This window comes from Anolis carolinensis, chromosome 6 (assembly GCF_035594765.1).
Source record: "Anolis carolinensis isolate JA03-04 chromosome 6, rAnoCar3.1.pri, whole genome shotgun sequence".
Lineage (NCBI taxonomy): Eukaryota > Metazoa > Chordata > Lepidosauria > Squamata > Dactyloidae > Anolis > Anolis carolinensis.
The window spans coordinates 62,533,294-62,561,201 of NC_085846.1; the positions used below are offsets into that span (position 1 = coordinate 62,533,294).

The following is a 27,908-nucleotide window of genomic DNA, read 5'->3' on the forward strand; positions in this document are numbered from 1 at the left end:
AGAAGCAGGGAGGGGAGAGAGAGAAGGGAAGAGAGAGCAATGCAGAAGGCTTCTACTGAGCCGGTGGTCCCCGTGGGGGGGGGGGGTGTCTCAATGGCATTTTTAAAATGCTAGCAAATCGATGGCCATCCCTCCCTCCCTCTTCCACTCTGATTGGCTGAGAGGCATGCCAACATGGCTTCTCCTCTCAGAGGGGCTACAGCTACATCCGAAGACATCAGAAACAAACGAAAAAAGGTACTTTTATTATTCAAATTCGTAATATTTGTAAGGCAGTGAGCAGATGGTTCAAATATCAATTCAAAAGTAATTATGAAACGAATTTTAAACGAATTTAACGAACTAACGAAAAATTTGCTCAAGCCTACTATTTAATGTGGACATGCCCAGTCACATTAACAAGCTTATCAGAAAGGCCCATGGATTTGCCCCACATTGGGGCGAATCCATGGGCTCCTGGTGGAAGGCATGGAGAAGCCGCCACTCCATGCCCAGCATTGCCAACCTTACCTTCTTCCTCATTTCATGGGAGGAAGCATTGCTTCCTGACTTTTCTCCATTGAAAAGAAGGCAACACAGGAAGTCTCCCGTGTTGCTGCGGCACTGGTGGCCACTGCTTCATCTCCCTTTTTGACATGGAGGTAGTCAGAAGTCCCTTCACATCATGTAAAGCACTGCATGCCAAAAAAAGGAGGTGAAACAGTGTACAATGGGCAAATCAGCCCATCTGATGAAGTGGTTATTCTTTGACATCCAGCCTATAGAGGCTTACGTTTTGCAGAACATGTACCAAGCCAGAGTCCAGTTTATAATGATTGGTAATTGATTGACTGGAGATGTGAAGCCAAAGAGCTTGATGACATATCATTGCAGAGAAACGCGAAGTTACTTTTAAAAACATACTGAGCTATAGTGGGTTTGCTTTGTTTCTTTTTTGGTATAAGAATTTAATTGTTCTGGCTTATAATAATCACATCATGACATTTGTTTTCCAATCAATAGTTCATCCCAGGGCTCTTGTAGCAATGCAGGAAAGCATCACATTTAAAAGCTGATTAGGTCCACAGAGACCGTTCCCGAATGGTGGCATATTGGTCCTACAAAGGTTGCAAGGTCAGAAATGTCAAGATTAGTGTGGCATATCACGTGTACACATACTTGTGTGCATGTAACAGAAGGCTGCCTGCAAAAATAAAACTCAATCCAAAATAAAATATGTGCAGGGAAATCTGGTTCAAGCATACAAGATGCAAAAGAGTCATTTATGCTGTCTTGTAAACTGTTTTTTTTTTTTTTTTAACAGACAGGATAAGGAAGAGTGTGGGCGTCATATCCATGGTTTCACAAAACAGTCACTTTTCTATGACAGCTGCAGTTCCAAAACTCTTCTGAGTTTAGCAGTATGTGATGAAACCATTCTGAGAAACTTTGCTATTACAAGCATACCTCATTTAGCAAAGCCTTTGACAAAGAGCTTCCTTTTTCCTGTTTTGCTCCCCTTTTCTTTCTTCTTGTCCTCTGTGTAGCTAAAAGGTTTTTTTTGGCAGCATTAGTATTAAGAAAAGGGGAAAAGAGGGTTGAATTAATACTAATAATGTTGTGTTGCCACAGGTGTCTGCAGTAAACAATACAGCAATGTTTGAGCTGTGAAGGAATGAGACTGCTCTAGCTGATCCTATGTGTTTTTTCAGCAAGGTTAAATGACAGCTGCCTCTTGTACCACTTACTAACCATGTATGACCAACAAAAGAGAAAGAAAAGGAGACTGCAACTCAGCTTGCCTCACCAGCTAACCCCAGGCTATTAAAAAATAAAATAAAAGTATAGATCTGTAATTTAAGTCACCAAAATTGACATCACAAAAAAGTGGATGCTGGTGAAAAAAAAACCCTTTAAATGCATTTTAGAAGAAACTCAAGTCATCTCTAGAAGTTTCTAGATGTTTTTCTCTATGTCTGCAAGGATTATCTGGCCTGGTTCTTTAATTTTATGTGTGAATGTTGTTCTTTTTGGATAAAACATTTGGTGAAACATGTTCAGTCAACACAGGCATTTATGTTTATTATTTCCTTGGTCCAAGTCACCTGCATTAACCTTGCATTCTTTTCAACGAGGTTCAAAATCATCCACAGTTTCCTGTTTCCACAGTAAGTTCAGAATACCCCCACAGGTATGGCAGTAATGTATATTGTCTCTTCTAGTTATAGTGGCTGGCTATATATTACTTCCAGTAACAGCCAATATGCCTGTCAATATCTGCTGCTGTGGAACATTATTTATTTATTTAGTGCATTTATATACTGCTTTTCTCACCCTTGGGGGGACTCAAAACAGTTCACATCAAATAAATGACAAAATTCTTTTCTTTGCATACAATAAAACAATATCTTCTACTTAGGTGATCTCTCACTGTCCCAGTATGATGGCCCTCCAAGTTTAGTGTCTTAGCATTGGGTATGTAGATGACTATGGAGTCCTATTCTTGACACGCATGTTCTTCCACTGTGAGGGCATTAGTTGCCAGGTGGAAAGCCTGTTCTGGTCAGGGTTGGCTTTGATGCACCTTCCTCTTGGCACGTTTCTCCCTTTCGCCCTCCATTCATGCCTCTTCGAATTCCACTGCACTGCTGGTCACAGCTGACCTCCATGCATCTAAAAACAATTACATATGACTACAAATTAGACCATTAAAAACTATAAACCATCAAATATAAACATAAAACATTTTAACATTTCACTGATCCTGAGGTTGTCATCCGTCTGTTCCATTATTGTTGTCATTATTTGCATAACCCAAGTTTTTAGATGCTTTCTAAGCACCAGGAGGGAGGGGCCCGAGCTAATCTCACTCTCAACATGAACCTAACTTTAGCATTGTGCTCATCGCTTAGCTCAGTGGTTTTCAATCTTTGGGCCTTCAAGTGTTTTGGACTTCAACTCCCAGAAATCTCAGCCAACTTACCAGCTGTTAGGAACTGTGGGAGCTGAAGTGCAAAACACCTGGAGGCCCAATGCTGGGAACCACTGGCTTAGCTGGAAACTGTATGAAAACAATGCTGAAATATTAGATAGTATTTTAATATTATGTTACAGAGATTTCCTTATGTACTACAACCCCTTCCCTTGATACTTAGAAAGAAAAAGGCAACATGATCAGCCCCACTGCCCTACCTATGCATTCAGTGAACACATGGAAGAAACACCTGGAGAATCTTGTATCATATTTCAAATGGGTGCATGGAAGTTCCACACACTGGGAAGCTGTGATAAATAGTGGCTTTGGGTGTACAAACATAGGATCAGACCTATTTAAGGAAAACCATCTATTGTCATGTAGTCTACACTGTGAGCCCAGTTGGTTACAATGCTCATGTGGTTGGCACTGTGCTAACTTAACTCCCATGGACTTTGGAAACTGGATAAACTTATTTTTAACCTGCTGAGTTTGCAAACCAAATCACTGCAGTCATCAAAATACAAATGAAATGATCTGATTTCATAAATAGTCTCCGTCAAGTTGGCACTAGGCAATTCTCGGTCTCTAGGGAGTAATTAAAATGCATGGTTCCAATGTAATGTTAAAATGTGATAGTGACAGAATTTAAACCCATTTTCAGAGTCAATGCTTCTTCATCCTAGCTCATTTCCATAGTCATTGCATCCAGTTAAAGCATTGTCAGGTTTAGAGCCTCTCTTGGGTATTCAGATGACCCAAGCCCTGAAGGAGGCTCGAAGGAGGCCCAGGGGAAAGATATACAGTGTCATACTAGATCTGATGAAGATCCCGTTTTACAAGGAATGGCAGCAGGAAGGGAAAGCAGGATGTCCCTGCAGACAAACGCCTCGTTCTTTTCTTCAGTCAACACAGGCATTCATATTTATTATTCTCTTAGTCCAAGAGTCCAATAAATATGAATATGAAGTCCACCTGCATTCTTAACCTTGCTGCTTAGGTGGAGTAAATGGTAAAGTGAAATATTAATCATCATAGCTCTGCTCGTCAGTTACTATAGCACAGCGCAGAGATTTCAGTCAGTCAGTAGCCTTTATTTCAGTCAACAAACCATTGGCTAGGATCAAGTTACAGTACAATGATGGAATACAACATTTGAGTAATTTATGACATTGCATTTGGCTTATGGTTAATAACAAGTATGTCCAATCTCTGTTGGTTATTTGGCTATCTTTATAATCTAAAACAAAAACTGATTACAGATTAGTAAACCGTCCCCTAGATACGCTTTGTTATACTCTCAACACTTACAGATTTTTCATGAAGCACTTACGGCTTTTTGCCGCTGAAAAGAGAAATTTAGCCACCTGCTCCGTTACCCTTTTGTCAAGATCAGATAGTAAATAACTGCGGTACCAATTTAGGGTTCTTCCTGGCCATTTAGTGAGTAGAGGGAATATTAACCTTAATCTATCATCTTTGTAAATTGTACAAATAAAAAGTATATGTATTACAGTTTCGACATTACCCTCCCCGCAAGGGCATGCTCTGTGTTCATATTCAGTGCCTTTGTATCTACCTTCTAGTATGGCTGATTTGAGTGCATTAAATCTGGCCCAGCTAAAAGCAAGACAAAATTTTGGGATATTTAAGTTTTCTAGATATTTAGCAGCTCCCATAGAATTAAATGTTAGGCCTAGAGCAGAGCCGGTCCAATATGGAGGCCAATGAAGCCCCCGCTTGGAGCGCAGGGTCCCCAGGGGCGCCATCGAGGCGCCTCCCCCTCCCCCCCGCGTGGACCACCCGGCTCCCTCGCCAGAGAATGCGATAGGCCTCAGTTGAAGTCTTCCATGTTCGGCAGCGACAGGCATGGCTCTTTCTTCCCTTCTCTCTCTCCCCTCCCTGCTTCTCTCTCCCTCTCCCTCTCCCTCTCCCTCTCTCTCTCTCTCTCTCTCTCTCTCTCTCTCTTTCTCTCTGACCTCTGAGGTCTGGATCCGCCCTCCGGGGCCTTCTCCCGGCCTCCAGGCCCTTTGCTCGGCCTCAAGGGTCTGTGGCAGGCATCCTCAGAGGTTGTGAGGTCTGTTGGAAGCTAGGTAAGTGGGGTTTATATATCTGTGGAAGGTCCAGGGTGGGAGAAAGAGGTTAGATGGCCATCTATTGGGAGGGTTCTAATTGTATCTCCTTGCCTGGGAGTCTGCCTATCTGCTTATCTGGTGCTTTTTTAAAACAGAGGCTGAATGGCCATTGGGAGGGTTCTGATTGTATCTCCTTGCCTGGGAGTCTGGGGAAATTTCCTTCCCTGGTGCTTTTTTATAGCAGAGGCTGGGTGGCCATCTGTTGTAAAGGTTCTAATTGTATCTCCTTGCCTGGGAGTCTGTTTATCTGCTTATCTGGTGTTTTTTTAAAGCAGAGGCTGGATGGCCATCTATAGGGAGGGTTCTAATTGTATCTCCTTGCCTGGGAGTCTGCCTATCTGCTTATCTGGTGCTTTTTTAAAGCAGAGGCTGGATGGCCATCTATTGGGAGGGTTCTAATTGTATCTCCTTGCTTGGGAATCTGGGGAAGTTTGCTTATCTGGTGTTTTTTTAAAGCAGAGGCTGGATGGCCATCTATTGGGAGGGTTCTAATTGTATCTCCTTGCTTGGGAAACTGGAGAAGTTTGCTCATTTGGTGTTTTTTTCAACCAGAGGCTGGATGGCCATCTGTTGTAAAGGTTCTAATTGTATCTCCTTGCCTGGGAGTCTGCTTATCTGTTTATCTGGTGCTTTTTTAAAGCAGAGGCTGGATGGCCATCTATTGGGAGGGTTCTAATTGTATCTCCTTGCTTGGGAATCTGGGGAAGTTTGCTTATCTGGTGTTTTTTTAAAGCAGAGGCTGGATGGCCATCTATTGGGAGGGTTCTAATTGTATCTCCTTGCTTGGGAATCTGGGGAAGTTTGCTCATCTGGTGTTTTTTTAAGCAGAGGCTGGGTGGCCATCTGTCGGAAGGGTTTTAATTGTATCTCCTTGCTTGGGAGTCTGTGAAAGTTTCCTTCTCTGGTGTATTTTTAAAGCAGAGGCTGGATGGTCATCTGTCAGGACACGTCCTTTTTTCTCTCTCAAGTCTCCCCCCTTTTTTTCTCTCAAGTCATCTGGCATAAACGTAACTATCATGTCTCCAGTGGATTAGTGAAATGATGTCCTTTTGGATTGAAAAAATATTTTCAAGCTATTTATTGTTGAAAATGTGGGTACAGAGTTGGTCCCGATAACTTCATATAGTTTATCAAACATTCTTCTTCTTCTTCTTCTTTTAAAAAAATTATTCAGGTTTTACATATATATGATAAAAGAAACATGGCAACGCCAAAAGACAAAAGAAAAAGAGAAAAATAAAAAGGGGGAAAAATTAAAAAAAAATAAATCAAAAAATAAAGTTCCCTACTTCTGGTCTGTAGGATTCAGGAAGCAAGGCAAGTGGAATCTGTGGAATAATGTCCAGAGTGGGAGAAAGAGCTCTTGTCTGTTTGAGGCAAGTGTGAATGTTGCAATACAGTAGAGTCTCACTTATCCAACATAAACGGGCCGGCAGAACGTTGGATAAACGAATATGTTGGATAATAAGGAGGGATTAAGGAAAAGCCTTAATATCATACCAAAACATCACAATACAGTAGAGTCTCACTTATCCAACATTCTGGATTATCCAACGCATTTTTGTAGTCAATGTTTTCAATACATTGTGATATTTTGCTGCTAAATTCATAAATACAGTAATTCCTACATAGCATTACTGCGTATTGAACTAACTTTTCTGTCAAATTTGTTGTATAACATGATGTTCTTGGGCTTAATTTGTAAAATCATAATCTAATTTGATTTTTAATAGGCTTTTCCTTAATCCCTCCTTATTATCCAACATATTCGCTTATCCAACATGCTGCTGGTCTGTTTATGTTGGATAAGTGAGACTCTACTGTATATTGAAAACATTGACTACAAAAATGTGTTGGATAATCCACAATGTTGGATAAGTGAGTTAGATAAGTGAGACTCTACTGTACTTTTATTTTTGAGCTATTGGTTTGCGGGGGGGTAAAATTCAGGGGGGAATGGCAAAATTCGGGGGGGGGTGCCAAAATTCTGTTCGCATACACTTGAAAATTATCTAGGGTCGGCTCTGGCCTAGAGTCAATGGGGAGCATGTGGAGTGCGCCCGAGTCATTGAGGTCTGTTTGTCTATGTCACTAATTCGTTCTGCTAAGATCTTCACAGTCTTTTTATACTCAAAACCCCTCAGTATGTTATCTGAAAGCCCCAACTGCCTAAACTTCTCATTTAATGCTTTGATTTGGTGGATTTGAAGAGGTCTTTTTGAATCAAATAAGTATATCCCACTTCAGGTCCTTTGTATATCCTCTCAATCCAATATCCTAGGGCCCTTCTCCAAGTTGTTGATATCAATGAGGCTGTTCCTGATTCAAGTCTTAAAACAGCAGATGGAACACAATTGGGGACAGCGAACAGTTTTCTAAGGAACCCTGATTGAACTTGTTCAGCTTTAGACGAGAAGCCTGTCTAAATTGGAATTAGACAGGAATTGCATAAAGTAGCTGGGCTGTTACCTTTGCTTGGAAAACCTTTATTGCAGCGGGGATAGATTGACCACCTTTTGTGTTAAAAAAAAAGCATATTATAGCTTTTTTGATGACATCCCCAGGAACCTGAGGCCTGAAAGGTCACCCCTAGGTATTTAAAGGAAGAAACTTGTTGTATTAAGTTCTCTCCTATATACCAGTTATTCCAGTTCCTCCCAAGTACGGATTAGCTCTAGCTTTTCGGGGCTGGGGGGAATATATACATTGACCAGGAGTATCTGTGTAGGTCCGTATTCTATGTGACAAGCCATAGCTATATGGCTGCAATTGTCAACTGATGGATTTTTGCCCCAAGAAATGTAGACAGCAGAATGGCCAGGCCTGCTTTCGGTCACCCTCTACCTTTTTTCCATTTTAGCCGGGGAGTCAATTATAGTGTATCCATTGAAATCTATAGACCCTTTACTCCATGTCTCTTGTAGCGAGATCACATCAAAATTCCTCAAAAATTTACTTACCCCTTCCTCTTTACTTCTGGTCTGCCACCCTGCTATGTTCCAAGATAGACAGTTCAGGTTGGATGATTTTGTTTGCAACGTTTTCACTTTTGGAACTGTTGGAGGTTGCAGAATGATTGACTGAGTGGGACATGTTTCATTTTTTAGTATGTTCCTGAATAGTCAGTATTCACCCTTAGAGTGGCTCACTGGTTCTGTTTGTCGCCCTCCTCTAGCTCTTCCATAAGTCATGTCCCTCTCTGCTTGGTCCCCTATGCAATGTCCTGGCTCAGGTTGAATTTTATCTCCCTTGGTCATCCTGCTGAGAAGCTCTACCCGTAGCAAAGTCAGTCTGTCTATTATTTCCCTTTGACTTATTTGTGGCAGGCATTGGAATGTATCCAAATTATCATGATAAATACACACAAATGTCTATACTAGACAATGTCGAAGAGATAAGCAAACACTATGAAGGTTCAAAACATAAAAAGAGATGTGACATGTAAAGGCCACAGAAATAGTCAGACCTCTCTGAGTATAGAGCTATCTTTTTTCTATGTGAAAAAGATAAGCAAATACTATAAAGGTTCAAAACATAAAATGCACTATGTACAAACATGTCATGTACATAACCTGAGAGTTAACAACAATAATGAAAATAATAAGTACAGTCAACTGTTGTAATTCACAGTAGTATCTTCCAGACTGTAATGTTTAAAGGAAACTGTAATTATCAAGGCTTAAATGGTGGACTAAAGTCAAAACATATCAAGTAGTCTCCACTATTTAATCCCCCACATCTGGAACATCAAAGTTCTTTACCAATTTCTTTTCATTGTTGTCCTTGTTTTCCTTTCTTTTAGCAAAGACGGTTTCCCAGGGATCCTGTATGATTTGTGGATCTGCTAGTATTGCTGGGTCACACAGGAGGGGTGTCGCTTGATTGACTTCCAGGACATCAAGAACTGTTCTTGGCTTGATCTGATTTATTGATATCTTGTTTTTGTCTTTCTTATCTTAAGGGGCTTCACAGTAGTACCTCAATCTTTCTTCTTATCTGCATGTTTATACTTGAGAAGCTTTTGAGAGTTTAAATTTGATTATTTTACTGTGGATGTGGAGACTTTCTTCCTTACTTGATCTTTTTGAAGACTTCTGCATTTGTACTTTATCCTTTTGTAAGCTTTGCTATGTTTGGGGGAACTTATTATGTTGTTGTTTTTGTTTCTTGCCTTTTTTTCAAGATGCCCTTTTGTGGTGGAGTCGTTGACCTCCGTGTCTTGATTTAAAGTTGGGAAGGTTTTCTCCTTACTTGCTTCCTGTTTGATCATAAATTGTGTTATTGTAATGAGGAGAGCATTGGTTTCTGCAAGGTAAGTCTTGATAGCCTGAATATCGGAGTTCAAACGGGTTAATTGATTGACCAGATCCTCTGCAATGAGTGGTTTTTTGAAGGCCTCTGTCTCTAGATCGCCTTCTGTTGTATTCACAGGGACCTCAACCATATCTTCATTGGGGGATGTTAAAACATGCCTCCTGTGCCCTCTCCTACTATCCAGATTATCCAAATTGTCAGTAGCAAAGGCAAACTCCTCAGCTATACTTAGGCCTGAGTTCTCATAAGGGTTAAAAATTACCCGACAGTGATCTAAGATCCAGTCCAGAGGCGAAGCTGAGGGGGTGTTCTGTTCTTGCTCCAGCTCCTGTATTTTGACTATGGGAGAGAAGTAGGTTTTTATCTCAGTTTGTTTTGTTTTCTTTCTTTTCCCAAACGGGGGAGATGAGATTAATGGAGACAGGGATTTGTCACTGTTTCTGTAGGTCTGTCTTGTTCTGATTACCATGGTTCTTTTAAAATGAAGTCACAGAGTCTTTAAGCAAACAAGAGTTTTAGGTACTAGTTAATAAGTGTTAGTTGGTATTTGATAGAGATTGCTGCAATGACTTTGATAAAGCACGCCAATATATCTTGATGCTATTTTTTAATACTTGGCCTTTATCTGCAGTCCTTATATCATCTGCTGTTTTGTTCCCTTGCAATTTGTACCAATTTAGCAGAGATTTGTGCTTTGAAAGAACTCTGAAGTAAAAACAGCTCAAAGAGTGTTCCTTGAGTCAGCAGCCTTGCATAGTAGAGGGTTCTCTGCTTCCTAGTATGTACTCCAGGGTAGCAGCCAGCAAACAAATGGAGACCAGATAAGAAAAAAAATAAGAGGAAAAAATATTAAAAAATCTTTGGATACCTGGAGCACTGCAAGCCTTCCAGCCAGCCAGGAAGAAAACAGTTTGAGGCAAGCAGAGATTCAGCAGTGTGAGCCTCTTCTTACCTTCACTCCGTCACTCCTTCAAGGGAGGCTTAGGTGTTTTCCAAACAGTTGCAGATAAAATCTTTAAAACTGCATTACCTACACATGAACAGTCTTTAATAAAAGCAAGGAGTTCGAGGGCAACAGTCTTCAATTAAAACTGAGAGTTTAAGATAATATAAGAGCAATTAGATATCAGCTTCAGAACTTGCCCTTGAGCTCGGCTGACGCTGCTCCTCCCGCTGCTCCGTTGCTCCACCGGAAGTGCAGAGATTTCAACCCATTTTACCTTCCAAAAGTACTTTTCTTATTGTTTTTTTTTTTAATATTTTTTATTGCAAAATATTTCCAAATGTATTGAATCGGATAGGGTGGGGGGAGGGTGGTTGGCAGGGAGTGGGGTAAGGGGTTAGGGGGTTGGGTGGTGAGATTTGGGGGGGGAGAGAATGGGTGGAAGCATGCAGGGAAACATACAATGAGGTACAGGGGGGGAGTGGGGGGCGTTGACTTCCCGTTGGCTACTTCATTATTCTTCTTATAATACATCATACTCATTTTCTTAACTTCAAGTAATCCTCGAAGCAGGACCAGTCTGTTGCCTTCGTTGCCTTCCCATTGCTTCTTCTAATCACAAAAGTTAAGTAGTCCATGTCCTTTATATCCAACACTTTGTCTATCCACAGTTCTTTGGTAGGGGCTTTATCGGATTTCCATTCTTTTGCTAGCACCATTCTGGCTGCCGTAATAAAAAGGGTAAACAATTTGTCTGTATTAAAATCGATTTTAGTATGAGGGTCATAAAGCCCCAACAGGAGAAGCTCCGGTTTGTATACGAAGCTGGTTTTTAAGATTTTATTACATTCCTCTAATATATTTGCCCAATATTTTTGTATTTTACTACAACTCCACCACATGTGATGGTAGGAGCCTATTTGATCTTTGCATCTCCAGCACTTGTTATTGACGTTTTTATACATAAAACCTAACTTTTTTGGGGTCAAATACCACTTATGGATAACTTTTAGCCAATTTTCTTTCATATCAGTTGAATATGTAAATTTCATTTTCCTTCTCCAAATTGATTCCCATTCATGCTGCTGTATTGGTCTGCCTATATTCTGAGCCCACTGGATCATTGAGCTAGTTATTTCTTCTGTTTCAGTGGCCCACGATAATAATTTCTTATACAGTATTGAAACATTCTTCTTGTCTATTTGAAGAAATTTGTCCCAAAAGTTCGGGTCAAGGTCAAAACCAATCACTCTGTCTACTTTAAATGCCTCTTTAATTTGCAGAAATTGATACCACGAAACATTTTTGTGTGATGATTGAATCTCTGTTAAATCTTTCAGTTGGGGATTATCTTTAGCATTAGGTATAATACTTAGGATTTCTTTATAGGTGGGCCAATTGGTCCATCCCAGTAGCCTTCTGTGGTATGCTTCTACCGGGGAAAGCCAGAGGGGAGTTTTTGTATGGAAGCGGTTTTTGTATTTATCCCAGGTTCTAAATAGTGTAGATCTTATAAAATGGTTCCCAAAGTTTTTTTCAATTTTTGTTTTATCGTACCATAAGTAACTATGCCAGCCCCTTCTCAGGTCATGTCCTTCCAGAGTTAAGATTTTAATTTTCTCTAATTTGATCCACTCTTTTACCCAGTGAAGCGCACATGCTTCATGGTATAATTTTAAATCTGGAAGGCCAAAACCCCCTTACAATTTTGGTAAAATCATAGTCGAATATTTTATTCTCGGCTTATTTTTTCCCCAAATAAATTTTGTAATCTCCTTTTGCCAGCCCTTAAAAATTGTTGCCTGCCTAATAATCGGAATGTTTTGGAACAGATATATTAATTTGGGGAGGACGTTCATTTTTATAATCGCGATTCTACCCATCAGCGAGAGCTTCAAATTTGCCCATTTCCCTAGGTCTTGCTTGATTTCCTTCCATTTTGTTGTATAGTTTAAATTCAATAATTGATTATTCTTTGCGGAGAGCCAGATTCCCAGATATTTAATCTTTGACGGTGTTTCAAGACCTGAGATGGTTCTCAACACCTCTTGATTTTCTTTTGACATGTTTTTCGTAAGAATCACCGTTTTATTTTTGTTTAATCTAAAGCCCGCCACTGCCCCAAAATCCTCTAATTTCCTAAGCCAGTTTTTAATGTTTTGTTTCGGGCTATCTACAATACAAATCAAATCGTCCGCGAAGGCCCGATATTTGTAATTCTGTCTATCGATCCTAATCCCTTGAAGTTTGTCATCTTTTTTGATTGCTTTCAACAGAATCTCCAAAGCCATGATAAAAATTAGGGGTGACAGGGGGCAGCCCTGTCTGGTACCCTTACTAATTACGATTCTCCCTGTATCTTGCCCGTTAATTTGGATTTTCGCCCATTGATCATTGTAGATGCTTTCAATTCCGTTTTGAAAGTAGAATCCCATATCTAATTCCCGAATTACCAATTTAAAAAAATCCCAATTAAGATTGTCGAAGGCCTTCTCCGCGTCCAAGGAGAGTAGGCCCACCTCTTTCTGGCTGTTTTGTTCATAGTATTCGATTGAATCTTATTGTTGAAAACAAAAGGGCACAGCAATACAATGTTGCCATGTATCCCTTAGTGTTTAACACAGGGTGAAAGTGTGTGGTCTGCAGGCCACAGTGGGTCACTGAAGGCTTTTTGTGAAATCCATAGGTCCGTTATAGTTGCCTATATCTACTCAAAGGCTTTGGCCAACCTAGGGCAACTTTGGGGAATTTTTCAAGGCCCCAGGAAAAAAAGAAATTCTTGGGAGTGGGAGCATCTTTTTTCTGCATTTGCTAACCTCATGAAATGTCCCCTTTGACATGCCATTATGGCTCACATTTTATCTTGACTGCCAATAAATGTTCATTTTTCCTCTATTGCTCATCCAGGAGGGAGATCTGGGGGAGAGAGAGTGTTACATGTTTACATGTTATCCTTCCTGAAACCTTTAGGGTAGGGAGGAGAGATTTAATCTCATGTCATTCCCCTCCTCCTTTGGTGGGAGCAGAACCAGCCCGAGGTCATTCCAAGTAGTAGGCGAACCTACTACTTGGCGCGCCCCCATTTTGGTGCCCAACCCCCCACACACACACACACACAAACGAGAGGTCACCACGGCTGCGGCGATGGCTGCTGCGGCTGCTGCTGCTGTGGCAACAGTGCCGCTGTGTGATCGCCCATTTTGCCCAATGCTGCTGAACGCAGGCGCAGATCGGGCGAAATGGGCGATCTGCGCCTGCGTTCAGCAGCATCAGGCGAAATGGGCGATCAGCACTGTGCACATGCGTACAGCACCGATCAGCCATTTCGCCCGATGCTGCTGTACGCATGCACACAGCACTGATCGCCCATTTTGCCCAATGCTGCTGAACGCAGACACAGATCGGCCAAAATGGGCGATCGGCGCCTGCATTCAGCAGCATCAGGCGAAATGGGCGATCAGTGCTGTGCACATGCATACAGCACCGATTGCCCATTTCAGTCGATCTGCGCTTGTGTACAGCACCATCGGCCATTTTGGGCAATGGTGCTGTGCAGTTTGGCGCGGAGCTTCGGTCGCTCGTATGAGCGCGAGCGATTGAAGCCCCGCGCCAACGGCGGCAGCGGCGCGGTGGCATCGGCAGCGCTACGGGGGCGCTGCCGACGCCTTCACAGCTCCCCTTCACAGCGACCGCTTCAGCAGCCTCTACGTTCAACCGGCCCTGGGTGGGAGCTTATGACTTCTGTATCATCAGAGCAGTGATTACACTTCAAATTGTAGTCTGAATTCTAAAGGAATTACTCAAAGGGCTAACCATTATTGTGGGAATAGGGTTTCACATCTTGCAAATACCATTTACAGTTTAGACTGAAACTCAGAGGAGGTTTTTCACCCCACTGACATGGAAGCTTCTACCCATCTGTAATGAAGTGTGATTTTTTTTAGTTTACAGATGCCATGTTTAACTGTGTTTTAAAAGGGTCAGTATTTCAGTTACTCTGCACTCATGAGTTGGTTGCCATGGAGATGTGGGCGGAGCCAACGTTTATTTTGTGTGGAGAAGTGCAGGTTTGAAAAAGCAGCCATTAGTCTGTGCCCTGCTGAGGTACAGAGAAGGATGATCCTCTGTTGAAGAGATCAGGGAGACTCAAGTGCTTATTTGAGTCAGTTTAAAATAAGTTTGGTGACTTATTTTAGGTTAGTCAGTACCCTGCTGATGTACAGTTAAGACTGATTCTCAGTTGGAGGATCAGGGAGACTCAAGGGCTTATTTGAGTCAGTTTAAAATAAGTTTGGTGACTTATTTTGAGGCAATCTGTTTCCAGATAAGGAACAGATAGTCTGTGATTGAAATTCACAGGGTGACTGCAGTTTAAGGCAGTGGAGAAAGAACTGACGTATAAAGAAGTTTGAAACACAAATATAGCTTTGCAACTGTTAATCTAAGTGCCTCTAAAGAGAAGTAACTGTAACCGTTAATCTTGTGCCTGAATAAACGTATTATTGTTCTTTCTACCATCTAAACTTCTGTCATCTATATTACCAACAAAAACAACAAGAAGAAAGAAGAAAAATAAAATTTTAAAAGTCTCCTCTCTAAGTAGCTAGTAGCTATATTTTCCTATAGTGGTGGCAAGAGTTGATAATCCCCTTAACATCCGGTGGCCACATTATAAAACATCTTTACCTCTGGTGGCAGCTTTTAAAATAAAACATCTTTGATAACTGGTGGCAGCGGATATAAAATATAATTGATTAATAGGAACTCCTCCACATCTCCGCAATTGGTGTCAGAGGTGGGATCTTAAAAAGATTTTCCCCCTGCCTGAGTTCTCCTCAAATTGGTGGCAGCAGTGGGATTTTAAAAAGATTCCCCCCTGTCTGACATCTTTACACCATCATTGACACCTTCCAACTCCAATATTTCCTACAAACTCTCATGGACTTGACTGACTAATAATCTTCTCCCTCATTTTCCTCCCCAACCATCAAGCATTATTAGTATTTACAGAGTCAAATGCCCTCATCATTGGCTGAATCATATAAACAAGACCTTTGTTGGGTTTTTTGGTTTTTAAAAGATAGGTTGTTTTTGTTCATTTTAGGTGATGTACATTAAGACAACATAGTGTACTGGTTTGAGTTCTAGACTAGGACTAAAGGACACCAGGGTTCAAGTTTCCATTCTGTTAAACCCACTGAGTGTCTATGCACAAGTAACTTTTTCTCAACCAGTGGCAAAACTCCTCTAAATAAATCTGGCAAAGAAATACTCATGTCAGGATTACCATGAGTGAAAGTCAACTTGAAGACACAGAATAACAAGTTATATACATCTCCATATATAAGCGGGTTTTGTGGGTCCTATATCTTATTTTGAGGTGGCTCCATTTGCCTTCATACCATGGGAATTCTATTTTCCTTCGTTACTAGCAAAGATGTGGTTCATCTCAGCAAGAACCCAAATCACTTAGGCAGTATTAACATTACTACAACAAATTTATTTATTTATTTATTATATTTATATTCCACCTTTCTCAACCCCTGGGGCTTACAAATGGCACTACACAGTGCCTACAGCATAAAACATGAGAAAGTTACATTAAAATTAAAATAAGCATACATAAAAGACATATTTACATACAAATTCACAAAATATACAAATTCACATATACTACTTTTGTCTGTTTGGTTGACATGCCCTTTTTCAACCTTTGACCATCATGATTTTAATACCAATCCTGTCTCTTACCCAAACTGCAATGGTTTATTCTGGTAATGGGAAAACTAGACTTGGCACAGAAGGAATAAAAATAAGATGGTTCACAAAAAAAGAGAGAGAGAAATGGAAACATTAATTCAGCACCAAAAATGGTAGAAGGGGGAGGTTAAAAGTCAAAGTTTTATGCCTGGTTGGAAGTATTCTTAATTTCTTAGTTTCTTAATCTCAAATTCTTTCCAACCAAATATGAACAAATTTGTGAATATTATGCTTCAAGTTTCATCTAAACTTCAGGGAGCGAGAAGCACCAGGGACATTGTATAAATCCTTCATATTTAAAACCAAGTACAATTCTACTTCTTTTCCACACTCTTGCCTGGTCTTGACATTAATGAAGGTTTTTACACAGGCAGTATGTCATGGGGAGAAATCAGACAGCATGAGAAGGGAAAAGTGTAATCTGATTCCCTTGTCCCAAATATTCAACCGAGCATTGACATTATAACACCACCTACACATCAGATGTAGCAAAGTAGACCATGTGGCATTTGGAACTCAGATATCTACAGAAAAGAGAGGGAACACAAACAAATAAAATGGAGTTGTTGTTTTTAAATAATTAAAAGATTTCTCAAAAATCATAATAGGTTGAATCAAGGCTTTAGCAGGCAAAGAAAAATATTGATATCTAGCTTCTGCATAATAAGGTCAAGGATGGTTTTGTTCTTGAAAAATGCTAGGTGTGTCAGTTTTGGATTAAGCATCTTGAAGTTTTTGTTAACAGCTGTTTTGTAAAATCTCTTGCATCTGCACACCTGGGAGAGGCAAATGCACTGAAAAAGGTGGCAAGCCTATTGATTTCTCACCAGGCACCAGATGGAAAATGAATAAGAAATATAGCTCTCTGGCGGTTTCAAAGAAATTTTGCACTATATTGTGTTCAGTATTAATTAATGATGTATCCCAAGGAGTTATGACAAATATTTGAGGTGAGAGCCATATATTTATCTCTACAACCTTTCCCTTGCTGAGAGTTCCATTAAGACAGACTATCCCAGCCTAGTGAGATAGCCTGTCAAGGATGTTTCAACCCCTTGTGAGATTTCACCTCTTGTATGAAGGTCCCTTCCACACAGCTGTATAAAATACACATTGAACTGGATTATATGGCAGTGCGGATTCAGATAATCCAGTGCAAAGGAGATATTGTGTCTTGAACATCTGAACATGAACATCAGGAAGAACTTCCTCACTGTGAGAGCTGTTCGACAGTGGAACTCTCTCCCCGGGGCTGTGGTGGAGGCTCCTTCCTTGGAGGCTTTTAAGCAGAGGCTGGATGGCCATCTGTCGGGGGTGCTTTGAATGCGATTTCCTGCTTCTTAGCAGGGGGTTGGACTAGATGGCCCATGTGGTCTCTTCCAACTCTACTATTCTATGATTCTATGATTCTATGATTCTATGATATTCTGGGTTATATGGCTGTGCAAAAGGCTTCTGAGACAAAACAAGTGTTTTTTATCTAGAAAGTTCTTTGCATTGTATGTAAAATGTCTTTGTATAAAATGAGTGGCATTTTTCTCCACAATGACAGTACGTTTTGTGCCCCATGAAGAGCCTCACTGTTTACCCCTAGTTAAGCCCTTTATAGTTAGAGGGATTAATATTTTATGTACAGTTTGTGCAGGGTCAGTCCAGATAGCCTCTTTGCATTTGAAGCCTCCGTCACCCTGCACCTTTAAGAATCTCCTCAGGAGATTCTTGAAGGCACTTCTGGTTTGGAAGAGTCAGCCTTTTCATGTCTGGAAGGTGAAGAGAGAGAAATGCTGGAAGGTCTACCAATAGCATCTCCAGTTGGAGTTGTATGAGCTATTATCAAGTCCAGTCAGAGTTAAATATTGAGACCATCTTAGAGACAGTTGAACACCATGAGGAGTGGCTTAAAGAGCTGGGCATGTTTAGCCTGCAGAAGAGAAGGCTGAGAGGAGACATGATAGCCATGCATAAATATATCAGGGGTAGGGAGCAAGCTTGTTTTCTACTGCCTTGGAGACTAGGACGCAGAACAATGGCTTCAAGCTACAGGAAAGGAGATTCCACCTGAACATTAGGAATAACTTCCTAACTGTGAGAGCTGTTCAGCAATGGAACTCTCTGCCCTGGAGTGTGGTGGAGGCTGCTTCTTTGGAGTCTTTTAAACAGAGGCTGGATGGCCATCTGTTGAGGGTGAGTCTCTTTGAATGAGACTTTTCTGCTCCTTGACAGGGGGTTGGACGAGATGGCCCGTGAGTCATTCCAACTCTATGATTCTATGACAAAAAGATAAAAAGAAGAAAAAAAGATCCAAGAGCCCCAGTTCATCCAGAACAGTGTCTGTCAATCATAGAGTTTACCTCTCCTCACAAAGACTTTGTAGTGAGACTCAGGAGGACAGAAAGCCTAAAATTCTTGTCACTTAATAAATGCATGTTTATTCAGCTATATAGTCTCCAGTCTGTTTCCTGCACAGCCAGTTCACCTTCCAAGTAGTTAAGATAGCGTGGGGGCACATCAAAGCTGCAATCCTGCATGATTTGATATAGTATAGTATTTCTGCATGCATTGAATTTACTCCACTGGTCAACTGTTGATTTCACACACACAAATACTAAGGTCCAAAAGTCTTTTGGCTTTCAGATTTTTCTCCAGATTTTTGGAATGTCTGTATTTGCATTGTGGTTCATAATGAGATCTTCTGAAGTTGTAACCCAAATCTAAACACGAAATTCATTTATGTTTCATATACACTTTATTCTCATTGACTAAAAGTAATTTTATTGTGTCCATTGAACCATCAGGAAGCAAAGGTGTCACAAAATACTGACAAGAGAATCTGTGCCTGCTTATGCCACTAACAGAATGCCAGTCTCAGCAGGTACAGCAGGAAAACATAATTACTCACAAGGACACAACCAACCAACTTAATACCCCTTCTTTTAACAATCCATATAGCAAAACAAATGTTTTTTTGCAATTTTTCCCCAATGCATTCAGAAGTATAGTGTTACTGATATTCTGTGGTAAGTTGCCCTACTAGATTTCACCACCAAGACCCTAAACGGCCTTGAAAACAGACAGAAATGCCAATGTGCCCTTATTTCCAGTGTGCCCTTTTTCCCAATGTGCCATTAAAATTTATTGGAAAATGGGGAAAACCTCTTTAAAAGAAGAATTTTCTGCTTGCTTTAAAATGCCTTTTAAAACTTTATTTCACAATTCAACAGGGAATAACACACAGTGGGGTCCTTCCATGCTCCCCATTGTTGCCAACTCACCCAACCCAGCTAAGATGGAATTCCTTCATTGCATTAGAATTCATTTATATCTGCATATCTGTGAATTAAGGGATTGTACTGTACTGGTCTTCCTAGGGAATAAAAACCATATATAATCTTCCTTACTAGTCTTCTGGTTATCTCCTTTATTCTATCACCCAAAAAACAAAAAAGAAAAACCTTTTCAGAATATTGGGGTGAGAGTTAAAAGTTAATAAGAATTGGGTTATCAGAGCTAATAAATTACGTGATTGAATAGATTTCTGCAGATACCTGCTGAGGATATTTTAATAGGTAAAAGAAAAATCAGGCAGTGTGACTCATGTGATCCAGCAATGCAAGAGAATTGGGTTTAAGTGGGGAAGGATGTTTCCTAGGAAACTGCATGGACTGCTTGTGAAACATCAAACAAGAGCAATTTCCTCACAACAACCCATGACTAAACTGACCTCTTGCACCTCAGACAACTTTCCCAGTAGGAAAGAGATTGGGTGCCTTTTGTATTTCCCCAGTTACTACCTTTGATTTATCTATTATAGGATTCATACCATTATTACCTTCCAAACATAACTTTTCACTAGGAGTTTATGGTTGTCATTATATAATGGGGAAATATTTCTCCCTTTCTCCCCCTCCTCTTCTCTTTTCCTTCTCACATGCTACACTTTACATTTCCTTGCAGTCATATGCTCAGCCTTTAACTCTGTGGCACTTGGAGCCAGAACATAAAACAACCCTATGGCCATGTGCCTTCCTTGTGCTGCACTTTGGTAAAGCCACTTTTCATCTCAGCTTCAGGCCTCCCTCCCTATATTACTGTTGCTCACTGAAAATAAATGCCTTTCACACTACCGCAGTCCCAACTGCATTTTGTACCAAAACATCAGTTGCCTTAAGCTGATTCTTTCTCAGGTCTCTCCTAATATTAAAATATGCACGAAGTCAAGGTTTTAAAATTACCTCTGCAGAAGGATGCAGATAGTGGATCACCATTTTGGATGTTTTTCCTTCTCTCTAATATATATATATATATATATATATATATATATATATATATATACATATATATATATTACAATATTTATATCTCGCCCTTCTCACCCAACAGGGGACTCAGGGCGGCTTACAATAAAACACATATATAAAAATTATACAGTGCAATATAAATCAGTTAAAAATTATTATTAACTTACATCAGTATTCATAAAACACATTATAAAATACAGGTAGGCGTGTTCAGTTCAAAAAACTGGGTCTGTCGATTGAGTTCCAGCGCTCAGGTGGATTGAGCATCCACACAAGTGGAGCTAAAAGTAAATCCCTGGAAAATAAGAGTGAAGTATCAGCATGCTTCAATGAACACCAGTATCTCTTCAGATCATCTGAAATTCCAGGCCATATTTCACCATCCGATCCAGAGATGATATGCATGCAGATTGAGACTCCTTTGCATGTATTACTAGTGGAATGGAAGATGCTGCTTGAAAATTGGTTTTTATGCATGATTCCTCAGCTTAATCCAGAAAGGATTCATGTGTCCAGCACTTAAAAGAATCTGGATTCAGCAGTTCTGGACTAGAATGTTGCCTATTGATGATTCACCATGGGAGAATGATACTGTTGCACCTCAGTGGGGTTTCAACTTGCTCACAGCACCCACCAAGAAACCAAATGTGAAAGTCAAAACAGTTTATTAAGAAAGCATATATAAAAAGGGCAAAACACTATGGAGTAAATAAGGGGTAAAATCCAGGAGTTAACATAGCAGGCAAAAGTCATAGGCAAAAAGCCAAGTCAAACTGTTTACAGAGAACAATCCACAAGCAGAATAAATCCCAAAGCAAGGCTCTAAACTGAAGCATGAAGGCAGGATAAATCCAAAATACAAGGCTTAAAACATAAACATAAATCTCCAGGTAATTCCAGAAAACCGAGAGCAAAACAGGAGCATGAATCCCAGAATAATCCATGAAGGAACCACAACATGAGCATGAATCTTGGGTCTCCAACCCAGGCTTGAACAGAGAGTGAGCCCAGAGAATCTCCCGGGTTAAGCAACAGTGCTAGATCTTTAATCCTAACACATATCTCTCTGCTTTAAGGACTGCAAAGCATGAACACATTCTTTTGACCTTGAACCCCCCCCCCGCCCCGCTTCTCTCTCTCTCTCTTATGAAGTCTCTCAGATCTTCTGCACCATATGGTGAATCTCTCCCCCCTCAGAGCCAGACAGGAGTGTTTATCCAAATCAACTGTTCTCCCAGATGAGCTAATGTTATCAGGGCTCCTGCTAGTAGGTGAAAGATCACCTCCCTGACTGCTGAATTCCAAAACATCAGTATTTTCACACGGCAATACAGAAACAGCCTTTTGCTCTAACACCACCTCTTTTTCCCTTTCTTGGCTGCGTCTGAATCCAGCATTCTCCCTGGCCCTGAAAGTGCATCTTCTAGTCTTACATGTCTTGATACCACAAGTCCCTCATCTTCATCAGGTTGAACCACAACAGAGACCAGACATAGAAAATTGGAATGAAAAAGGCTCACTTTATAGACCTAAACTATTCATCATGCCTGGTAATAGGAAGGGGAACCAAGAGGGGGAGAAATCTGATGCAGGTTTAACTGCTGCAAGGTATCAGCCCCAGACTATCTCATTCCTCCCTTGGGTGAAGCATCTGATCGTGGGGGACAGTCCAGGAACTGGGTTGCTCCCTGCTGGAAGGTATCCCAGGGATCTCCTGCCTAAACCATATGACTTTATGAGCAATCCCCAGATATACAAGGGCAGAGTCCTTCCTAACCCTCAAGTTCCACAACCTTCAAAAGGGAGCCAGGTTATTCACCATAACATGTATAGACTCCCCCACTACCTGCAAAGTTGGAGGCCTATTTACCCATAGCCATTTGTCCAAGTAAGCCGCCCTGAGTCCCTTCGGGTGAGAAGGGCAGGATATAAATGTGAGAAATAAATAAATAAATAAGATTCTCAGGTACAGTGTAGGGTAGACAGAAAATTTCTTAACCAGTCCCAAATCAACCAGCATTGCTCAGATAGCACTGAGTCTGAGATGGTGAGTTGCAATGTGATGGTTTGAAAAACACATCTGGAGGGGGGGGGGCAGGTCTTATATAGCCAGGAACTCCACCCCCTCCAACATATAACATTATAGAACCAGGCACATCAGACAGAGGTCATCAAAGATGTCTTCTTCCCTACAGTGCTGGCACTTGTGTGTTCAGAACCCCAATCTCTGTTCACTAACTGCTTACTTGTATGATTACAGATTCCCTTTAATGCAGCCTAAACCAACATGGGGTCCTGTGAGAGTATTGGACTACCACATCCTTCATCCCCAACAAGCAGTTTAAAGGTTAAACTGCTTGAAGATGAAGGGAATTGCAGTCAAATATATTGAACAAGTGCCAAATTCAGAAGATTGTTATCATGACCCATTGGTTTGTTTGAATCCTTGATGCATTCATCCTAAGACGCATTTGACATAAAGAATCTGGGTCTCTAAATAGTGGAGAACCAGGATTATAATGCAACAATGGACAACATAAAGCCTTATGATAAAGATGAAAATAATATTGGTTTGGTCTTTTATTCCCAGATGGGTTTCCCGTCTGTCAGGAAACTAATATTATTTATTTATTTATTTATTTATAACCCGCTCGGAGCAGTTCACATGAGGACCAAGCACGATCAACAGATAAAAAAATACAATAGCATATAGAATTAACACAATAACAGTAAAATAACATTCATAAAATACATAGTAAGCATCAGGACTTAATCAGGAAGAAGAATAAACCACTAAGAATCTTGCCCAGTTTCCAGTATGTCAGTATTTCAAAGTGTGGGGAAGGCATTCTGCATACAAAAACATACTCTTTATACAAATCATTGTTTCTGCATAGGAAGCAATCTTTCATAAGAATCTTTATATCTGCATCTCTGTGGCACTCTAGCCTATAGTTGTCACATAAAGGAGTGTTATCTTCTTAAACAACATGATCCATTTAGATATACCGTCTCATCTATTAAGGATCTATACATCTCTAGAAAGGCATTTGTGAACACACAGACTTCAGGGGTTATTATCTGTGAGAATTGCTATATCTTGCTATATCTAACAGCATCTGTTACATAGTTATAAAAATCAATAAGGAGAATCCATCTCAGTCCAAATGGGAAATACATCTACTTTAGCATAGCTTAGCTGTTTCTCTTACCAGCAGCATCAGTTTGCATCAGCATGTCTCCAGAGTTTATCAAGAACAGCATGATTTGGAGGCTACATAGCAGCCTTACCTCATATGGTGGAGACTAGCAAAGCAGTCTGTTTCTTTCTTCTAGACTTACTTTAACCTCTCCCTAGCTTCGGCCCAGCCTCTCAGCTGTCCTTTCTGGTCCAACCAAAAACAATTGCACTGCTTATGTCAATAATCCTCTCCTCTAATCAGACCTGTGGAGATAACTTTAACCTGGTTATACCAAACTCTTGGCTTTCGAGTTACCTTTCATCAGATTTTATAAATCATTTTTCTATAGTTGACATCTGCCATGAAGTTATTATTGGTCAGGTCTAATGAATGTGTTCTTATCTTGTTTACAACTGAGCAAGGATTCTGCCTGGAACTAGGCAGTTCCTATATTATCAATAACACACACAAACACATTCTGCATTATATCTTAACCTTTACAGTCAGCCCTCCACATTCCCTGGGATTAGGACACAGGATCCCCACAAAAAAAAATGCAAAAACCGCAAATAATGAAATTTCTATTTTTCTACCTGAGAAGGCACATCTTTAGAAATATGTAGTTTCTCCAGAGTGACATTATAGCCAACGTCTGCTGGATCATGCTGGAGGAGCTAGTGATTCCTAGACAAGTATTGTCTCAGAGAATTTCTAAGTATCCCAGTATGACTCTATGATTGACTTCCAGCAGAAGTCGACCATATAATCACACTGGAAGGCTTAGAGGTTCCCAGGAAGAATATTTTAATGAAATATGTGAATAATCATATCTGCAAAAGTCACATCCACAAATGTAGAGGGCTGATTGTATATGTTATACCTTCTGGTATTCTATATTTGTGTTTCCAGGCTTTAAATTTAGCAACCAAATCAGAATAATCTATTCTCCGCAGAGGGAGAAAATTCCACAGTAGAAGAAAAATACCATAAATATTCACTTCCACATGCAAAAATAAAATAGTTGTGAATTTACATAGACTGCAATTCCCATAATCTCTGACCAGCATAGCCATTTGTAATAGATTACAGAAACTGAAGTCCAACAATATCTTTGAAAAATCCCCATTCCTCCTGTTATGGTTACTGCTCTAGAAGTGCATAGCCTAAGGTTGAACTTGAGCAGTGATAGGATATAGCTCTACTTAATTCAAGGACTCTGCTTTCACTTTAGCCTGGTTTCATCTCTACAAAGTGTGATTGTGTGTCTTGAACTGAATAAGATCCAAAGCTGGATATCTTCAGTATACTAACTTCTCATCCATATGTAATACATGTGTTGCTGAGAGAAAGTGAGAGAATGCCAAGACATCCTACTGAAATTTCTTGCTGAAAAATCCTCAGTGATTTATAATTGCTTGCCAAATATGCATGATACCACTTAATGTAACACCAGCTGATGTTAATATTTTCATCCATTTCTGCTTCCTAATCAGAAACCCACCACACTCAGGCTTCCCAATGACGTGAAAAGCAATAACTACCTTTAGTTAAACATGACTATAGCTTCAAACTGGACCCAGCCTAACATGAGAAACACATGCCTCCGAAGTGTCTATTCCGTTTTTTCACCCATGACATTGTAATAGTGATAGTTTATTTTTTATGATTGTTGCATCAATGTAATGACTGAAAGTGCTCCACAAAATTCACGTGTATAGATCCTGCTGCTCCCCATGAGGCATAGAATGATATGGGGAGGAGAACTGTGATCGTTCCAAAGGCTCATAGGTCATTGAAGAAGGAGGAATACTAAACACCACATCAACTAACAAAATCATATGCAGGTATAAGATTGACTTTTGCCTATGCATGCCACTTATAGGAAACCAATTCATTTGTCCTTGTCATGTCCATTCAATCCAACCTAAATCTAGCGTTGACATCTGGCTCTCTGCAATACTTCTTTTAGCTCATAGACAAAGTTAGGATTTGACATTTCAGACTATTAACTGAATGTACTAGACATGTTCAATGTAAAGTGCCTGGAAGAGGTTTGGGGTAGCAGGTAAAGTTTAGAAGAAGTTGGTTACTTCTTGTTAAAGTTATGTGTGATTTCATTTTGTTTTAGTTCCCCCCTCTTCCTCCTCTTCCTCCTCCTCTCCTTTCCCTCCTCCTCCTCCTCCTCTTTCCTGCTGCTGCTGCTGCTGCTCCTCATATTTTAAGTAAAGATATTTGGGGGTTTAATGATTTTCTTTTCTTCAGAAAAAATGCGCATTTTAGTCAGTATAAAGTGACACGATGAATGCTGCAATTGTCAGCTCCACTTTATGTTGTAGCATACCACACTCCACTTCATAAATATTTACGATGGTCAAATAATTATCCCAGGCTCCTCAACCTGCTTTTCTTCATTATGACAGTGGGGAGTCGTAAAAAACATTTGTTCCTCTTCAACCATACAGACAGAGTTATTATATTACAAAATATCCTCTTCTGCTCTGTTGTTATTACAGAACACGGCGCTGTTTTGATTTGAAGGAATTATCCACTTGAAGAGAAAGCATAAACACTTTGGTTTACTCTCACCGGATCAATACAGTGAGTCCAGCAAGCTTTCCACAGCATCTTCATCAAAGCAAATCTGAATTTTTCAAATTCACCATGGAGTCATTTTTACAACAAAAGAGACAGAAAGGATAGGCTTATAGCCAATGGCCTAAAATATGCAGGATGTCAGCCAGCCAAGGGAGAAATACATATGGTTTATATTCTTCTTAAAAAATGATAGAACACTGACCGATGCAGGTGCACCTCTTTATGTACTGGCAAGCCATGGTTGACGTGGAACATTAAGAGAAAGGCAACAGTCCTCTTTCTTTTCCAACAGAGAATGAACATAAGGGAATCATTTTGAAAGATTTTTTTAAAGCCACATGGTAATTTTTAAAGGCTGCTTCCAAGCAAGTTCTCTAATGCTTCATAGCTCCTGCAGTAAGTAAAGTAAACACACTGAAACTGTTCTGTTAAGCGGGAAGGCTAAGAATGTTAATTCAGCATCTGTTAGGACATTCAAATAATCTAACCTCTTCTTTGCCTGCATTCTGTAATATTCTCTTGCCCTTCCAGGTGGCTTGAAATGGAGTATCTACATTACACACAACCAGGGACGGCCCTAGGTAATTCCGCTTTGTAACCCCCCCCCCCCCGAAATTTCCCCCACCCCACCCCCGCACATACTGGCTTCGGTGGCAGCTTCGGCAGCGGGGAGGACCATCGCCTCCCTCCCAGGTGAAGGCCTTCTGCGTTTGCCAAGGAGGGAGGCGATGGTCCCTGCCGCAGCCTCCCTCCTTGGCGAACGCGGAAGGCCTATCTGAGGCCTAGCTTTTCTCGCGAGGTCTAAGTGAGTAGAGTCTCACTTAACCAACCAAAACAGGCCAGAATAACATTGCATTAGGGAATATGATGGGTAACATGAGGGGCATGGGGAAAAACCTATTAAACATCTAATTAACTTATGCCTTTAGAAAGTAAGCCCCAAAACATCATGTAATACCATAGAGAGAGAAGGCAGAGAAAAAAATACACTAAAGGCCTGGTCCAGGGACATCTATTGTTCCGCATCCCATTTCTGGAAGAACGGTTTCGATGGATTCTGCAGTGTCAGACATTTATGATTAAAGATATCCTTTGTTGAAACAAACATTAGTTTATCGAGAAGCAAAGAAAACTGCTTTCATGGGCCTAGAACGGCCATGCAGCTCGAGTTAGCCAAACCTACGTGCATCCAGTATCCCACCAGGTTTCAAACACCACTAATGAAGAGAAGGGGTGATTTTAATTGGAACTAGCTTTCGTTACTTTCTAAATGTGGTTCCATTACTTATGGCGATGCTTGCCCGGGTATCCCTGGGACGAATTGGCCGTCCAACTGGGTCAGATGGGGGTTGCGGGTTTGCGTCTTGCATTCCCACAGAGGATTTTCACCGGATTAATAACTCTTCTGGGTTATCTGTGGTTAGAAGTCAGCCGACCTCTTGCAATCATGTTAGGTGCCTGCTTCACAGACGAAACTATAATCCCCATTCACGCAGGCTAGGTTGTGGAATATGGGCAAGAGTTAAAAGAGCCTTTCCAGTACCTATTCTGGTCCTCGCCCGTCTCCTTCTCCCCCCCCCCCCCGGTCCGTCAATTTATCAATCTTTCTACGGAACCGGTTGAAAAGAGTGTCCACAGAGCTTGCCGTCAATGAACTCGAGGTGGGTGCCAATGCCCGGCAGGGAGTGTGGCTTTGTGGCAGCTACAGACATTGGGGCCCAGGTCCGG

General features: G+C 40.7%; 1 long non-coding RNA gene across 1 annotated transcript; it reads right to left on the minus strand.

Annotated features, from left to right (window-relative positions):
• Positions 1–370: 370 nt before the first annotated feature.
• LOC134292437 (uncharacterized) lies at positions 371–26,452 on the minus strand. Its single transcript, XR_009999686.1, has 3 exons — positions 23,616–26,452; positions 20,571–20,698; positions 371–2,652 (listed from the first exon to the last, which is right to left on the minus strand). It is a non-coding gene; the product is annotated as an uncharacterized LOC134292437 (long non-coding RNA).
• Positions 26,453–27,908: the final 1,456 nt, after the last annotated feature.